We start from the raw sequence: 6,462 nt of genomic DNA, 5'->3' as shown, positions 1-6,462 counted from the left end.
TCCTCGACTCAGGCTCCACCCACAACTTCGTTGCTGCGGAGGCGGCCGCCCGCACCTCCCTCCAGCTCCGACCCGGGGGTAAGCTGCAGGTTACGGTGGCCAACGGGGACCAAGTGCCGTGCCCGGGCGCGTACCGCGGCGTGGCGTTCTCCATCGGCGGGGAATCCTTTTCGGGGGATTTCTTCTCCTTGGCTCTTGCCGGCTATGTGGTCCTGGGCACGTAGTGGCTGGCGTCTCTAGGACCCATCTTGTGGGACTTCGGCGCGCGTACCATGTCCTTCTGGCGCGGCGATCACAGGGTGTGCTGGCGCGGCCAAGCTCGGCCCTCCAGTCTGGAGCTTCGGGCTTGCACCGGCGACGACCTCCTTCCAGCCCTCCTCGACACGTTCGCCGCCGTCTTCGCTGACCCGCAAGGCATGCCGCCACCGCGCGCCCGCGACCACGCCATCACGCTGATCCCGGGGGCAGCTCCAGTAGCGGTCCGCCCCTACCGCTACCCCGCCGCGCACAAGGACGAGTTGGAACGCCAGTGCGCCGCCATGCTGGAACAGGGCATCATCCGCAGGAGCTCTTCGGCGTTTTCCTCCCCGGTGCTGCTCGTGCGGAAGCCAGATGGAACCTGGCGGTTTTGCGTCGACTACCGCGCCCTGAACGCCATCACGGTCAAGGACGCCTACCCGATCCCGGTGGTCGACGAACTCCTCGACGAGCTCCACGGCGCCCGCTTCTTCTCCAAATTGGATCTCCGCTCAGGCTATCACCAGGTCCGGATGCGCGCCGAGGATGTCGCCAAGACTGCGTTCCGCACACACGACGGCCTCTACGAGTTCTTGGTCATGCCGTTCGGGTTGTGCAACGCTCCGGCGACGTTCCAAGCTCTCATGAATGACATCCTGCGGCCGTTCCTCCGCCAGTTCGTGCTGGTTTTCTTCGATGATATACTCATCTACAACACCACATGGACCGACCATCTTCGTCATGTACGAGCCGTCCTCAACGTTCTCCATCAGCACCGCCTCTTCGTCAAGAAATCCAAGTGCGCGTTCGGCACCAACTCCATCTCCTACCCCGGCCACATCATCTCAGCCTCCGGCGTCGCCATGGACCCGGCCGAGGTACAAGCCGTCGCCGATTGGCCGGTGCCCCGTTCGGCACGGGCGGTGCCTGGTTTCCTCGGCCTTGCAGGATACTACCGCAAGTTCGTCAAGGAATTTGGCTCTATTGCCGCGCCCCTCACCGCCCTCCTTCGCAAGGAAGGATTTTCCTGGTCCCCCGAGGTGGAGGCGGCGTTCACGGCGCTCAAGACGACCGTCACTACGGCGCCCGTCCTCGCGCTGCCTGACTTCAGCCAGCCCTTCGTCGTTGAATGCGACGCCTCCACGCATGGCTTCGGCGCCGTTCTCCTCCAAGGGCAACACCCGGTGGCCTTCTTCAGTCGACCCGTCGCTCCGCGTCACCGGTCTCTGGCAGCTTACGAGCGCGAGCTCATCGGCCTCGTACTGGCGGTTCGCCATTGGAGGCTATATCTGTGGGGACGCCGTTTTCTGGTACGCACGGATCACTTTAGTCTCAAGTTTTTGCTTGACCAGCGCCTCGCGACCATCCCGCAGCATCACTGGGTGGGCAAGCTGCTCGGCTTCGACTTCTCGGTCGAGTACAAGGCCGGGCGCACCAACACGGTGGCCGACGCTCTCTCCAGGCGCGACACAGACGAGCCGGCGCTATTCACCATCTCCGGCCCTGGCTTCAACTTCGTCGCCCGCCTCCGCCAGGCCCACGACACAGATCCAGATCTGGCGGCGCTCAGGGAGGAGCTCGTCGCTGGACAGCGATCCAGCCCCTGGTCTCTCCTCGATGGTCTGGTTGCGTCCAATGGCCGCCTCTTTGTTTCGCCGTCGTCTCCGCTCCTCCACGAGCTTATCACCGCCGTGCACGAGGACAGCCACGAGGGAGTCCAACGGACGCTGCACCGCCTGCGCCGGGATTGTCACTCCCCCAACCTTCGATGCGCCGTCCAGGACTTCGTCCGCGCCTGCGCAACGTGCCAACGCTACAAGTCGGAGCACCTACATCCGGCCGGCTTGCTCCTTCCGTTGCCCGTGCCCACGGCGGTCTGGACGGACATTGGGCTGGACTTCGTCGAAGCGCTGCCGCGCGTTGGCGGGAAGTCCGTCACCCTCACGGTGGTCGACCGCTTCAGCAAGTACTGCCATTTCATCCCCCTCGGCCACTCGTACACGGCGGAGTCCGTAGCGCAGGCCTTCTTCGCCGAGATTGTGCGCCTTCACGGCGTTCCACAATCCATGGTGTCGGATCGCGACCCCGTCTTCACCTCAGTCTTCTGGCAGGAGTTGATGCGGCTCATCGGCGCCAAAATCCACATGACCTCGGCGTTTCATCCTCAATCGGATGGCCAGACAGAGGCTGCCAACAAGGTAATCACCATGTACCTCCGATGCTTCACAGGAGATCGTCCGCGGCAATGGCTGTGCTGGCTGCCTTGGGCGGAGTACATCTACAACACCGCCTACTAGTCCGCGCTCCACGACACTCCGTTCCGGGTGGTCTACGGCCGAGACCCACCCTCCATCCGCTCCTATGAGCCGGGCGACACAAGGGTTGCAGCAATCGCCAAGAGCATGGCGGAACGTGATGAGTTCCTGGCTGACGTGCGGCTCCGCCTTGAGCAAGCCCAGGCCGTCTACAAGCGGCACTATGACAAGCATCACCGGGAGGTCCACTACAAGGAAGGCGACTGGGTCTGGCTGCGGCTGCGCCAGAGGGCTGCTACATCGCTCCACGTTCCAACGGCAGGCAAGCTCAAGCCACGCTACTACGGGCCGTATCGCGTCGTCGCCATCATCAACGAGGTCGCTTATCAGCTGGAGCTGCCGCCCAGAGCACGTCTGCACAACGTGTTCCATGTCGGTCTCTTGAAGCCGTTCGTGGGCACACCGCCGCCGGCGCCGTCGGCTCTTCCGTCGATTCACAACGGTGCAGCTGTGCCGGAACCAGAACGCGTCCTGCGTTCGCGTTTGGCCAGGGGGGTTCGCCAGCTCTTGGTTCATTGGAAGGGCGAGCCAGCTGTTTTGGCAACCTGGGAGGACGCAGACAGCTTCATCGACCGCTACCCGCTCTTCCAGCTCGAGGACGAGCTGCTTGTCGAGGGGGGGGGGAGAGAGATGTTATGTGGGGACGGCATTACCAGCGCCGGTCCCGCACACAGGCGCCAGATCCTCCAGGCAGTTAGGAAAGTGTAGGATAAAGATTTGGTTAGTTATATGGAAAGACTAGAATCAGGGATTTGATTTCTTAGAGATAGAGATAAGGCTATATGCCTATATAATAGATGTAATCAGGAGCTTGAAGGATCAACAAAGAATTTACCCATCTCCTATCTTCCTTCTCCCTTCCCTAATTTCACCATTGGGCAGACGGGCAAAACCCCCGCCGCCTCTACCAGCCGAGGCTACGAGTTAAGGAGCTGAGGTCCTGCCGTCTTCGGCATTGACGTCCTTGACACTCCCCAACTAGGTTGGGGGCAGCAATGCTTGCAGGTGTGGTGCGACAAGCCAGATGTTGGCAATATGGTTTTCTATTGTTGCATGGTAAAACCTTGCGGATTATCTGGTCTTTCATAGCAGCCATGGAGGGCCACGCTGCATGAGATGAATTAGCTAGTTACTGAGCTGTTGCGTGTACAAACCGAACTGTATGTACGAGCTTATGTTCTAGTATTGTGATTGTTTTTCATTGCTACCTTTTTCTTTTGCTTTTGCATTTGCATATCACTAGTAAGCACACAAAGCATGTGTTTTCTGTTATGGAATCTTAATGGTATGGAATCACATGGCTGAAGCAACTTTCATTTGAGAAAATGACTAAAAATATCATGTGCATTATGAAGAATGTCCAAAACCTAAGAAAAATGCATCTTTGATTTCATAAGCCATCAGTGCATCCTTTTGATAGGAATTTTATCCAGACTAGCAGAAAACTTGAGGGTCGCCCATCCGCAGAACAATGGAGCTGTTAGAGCATGCTATTTGGTAAGTCATAAAGGGAATAAGTGTCTTGCGTTTGAGCAACTTAACCTTCATGGACGGATGAGTGGATGGGTTCTGGAGCCGAGCAATGGGCGAGACCCTGCTCACGCACGTTTAAGGTGTTGAGGCTGTTCTTCCTGCCAAAATTCTGTTGGGCTCCGTTGGTGTTGAGGCTGTTCTTCCTGCCAAAATTCTGTTGGGCTCCGTTCGGGTCAATTCGGTCGACATTTCTGTATGAGGGCGAATGTCTACTCGATCTAGACCTAGCAGAGGAAATGCCCAACCGAGCACTTCTACGAATGCCCCGACTGTCTCTTAATTATTACTCCGATTCCGAAGGCCAACACAATAGGACCGGAATTCTATGATGTTATCCCATGCTAATGTATCCAGAGCGATGGCTTGCTCTGAGTACTCTAATTTCTTCAAAGTAATAGCGCCAGAGGTAAGACCCGGCGAATTAAGGCTAGGAGCGCATCGTCGGTAAAAGGGTCGAGTAGGTCGGTGCTCGCTGGAAGGCGGACTGGCCGACCCGGCCTAAGGTCCAACTACGGGCTTTTTAACTGCAATAATTTAAATATACCCTATTGGAGCTGGAATTACCATGGTTGTTGCCACTAGAGTTCCCCTGGATCCTCGTTAAGGAAATGCCCAACCGAGCACTGCTACGAGTAGCTGCATTGGTACGACAAAGGGCAACCTCTTGGTGCTAGTGGCGTCTGGACCAGGTGGGGCCTACAGTGCGGTTGGATCCCACGAGCCTTTAACCTGCAGCGACTTTCCTGTATTAATCTTGCATTATATAGCTAGTAATGTAAAGAACCCCTACCCTCCAGAAGAATTTTATTTAGCTGGAATTAAGGAAGTTGAGAGCATGAAATGTGTTTTTAATTAGTATCTAAAAGACTACAACTTATGTTTCTAAAAGACTACCACCAAGGCCACCTCGCTTGTGCTCTTGGTCTTGGATGGAGCTCGTGCTATAGGATGAGGTTGCTTCAGCGCCCCATTCCTCTCAAAGTCGGTACCTTCAGAACAAAGATAGCCGGCCCGACCGATACCTTGTGTGGAAGCCGTGACCGATACGTGCCATTAGTAATGTGCTTGTCTCAGATTAAGCCATGCATGTGCAAGTATGAACTAATTCAAACGGTGAAACTGCGAATGACTCATTAAATCAGTTATAGTTTGTTTGATGGTACTTGTTACTCGGATAACCATAGTAATTCTAGAGCTAATACGTGCAACAAACTCCGACTTCTGGGAGGGGCGCATTTATTAGATAAAAGGCTGACGCTTGCAAATGCTCACCGGACACGCGTTCGGCAAAGGAAACATGTGCTATGGCTCACGGGAGGCCAAGTATCGTGGCCAACGGGGTCCGTTGTAGTAAACAAGGTTGACACTCCGAACGCTTGAAAATGCTCACCAGACACGCATTTGGCCAAGGAAACGTACGCTACGGCTCACGGGAGGCCGAAAATGTACCGTTGGGGGTCCGGGGACATAAACGACGATGACTGCCCAAACGCTTGCAAATCCTCACCGGACACGCGTTCGGCAAAGGAAACGCGTGCTATGGCTCATAGGACGCCAAGTACGGGACCAACAGGGTCCGGAGTCCTAAACGAGATTAACACCCCGAACGCTTGAAAATGCTCCCCGGACACGCGTTCGGCCAAGGAAACGTATGCTACGTCTTACGGGAGGCCAAAAACGTACTGTTGGGGGTCCGGGGATAGAAACGAGGATGACAGCCCAAACGATTGGAAATGCCCACCGGACATGCGTTCGACCAAGGAAACGTATGCGCGCCGCCCCTCCGCTCTGGTGCCGCGCCTCCGCTACGGCGCCTCCCCTTCGACCCGAGCGCCGCCCCTCCGCCCTAGTGCCGCCCCTCCGCCCTGGCACCGAGCCTCCGCTACGGCGCCGCCCCTCCGCCCCGATCACGGCTCCTCCACCTCGGCGCCGCCCCGAGCACCGCCCCTCCGCCTCGGCGCCGCTAGTTGTTTTTCTAGTAAATAATATTCTATTGCCAAATTAATATATTCCTTCTCATAGAAATAATTATGATAGAAATTGTGATATAATTTGTGAAAATTGTGATATGAATTTTTTGGTGCTAGGAATTTGTGATATAAATTGTGGAAATTGTGATAGAATTTGTTGAATTTGTGATATAAAATATTGATTTTTATGGTCCTAGGGTTTCCGATAGAAATAGTTTGTGCTATAAAAATAAATGGATAATTTTTTGGTGCTAGGAATTTTTTATAAAAGTTGTGGAAATTGTGATAGAATTTATTGAATTTGTGATATAAAATATTTATTTTTATGTTCTTTGGGTTTCGAATAGAATAATTTGTGCTATAAAAAGGAATGGATATTTTTTTGGTGCGAGGAATTTGTTATAAAA

Source organism: Panicum hallii, chromosome 7 (assembly GCF_002211085.1).
Source record: "Panicum hallii strain FIL2 chromosome 7, PHallii_v3.1, whole genome shotgun sequence".
NCBI classification, from domain to species: domain Eukaryota; kingdom Viridiplantae; phylum Streptophyta; class Magnoliopsida; order Poales; family Poaceae; genus Panicum; species Panicum hallii.
The sequence above is the reverse complement of the archived record's forward strand: the minus strand, read 5'-3'. Positions refer to the sequence as shown.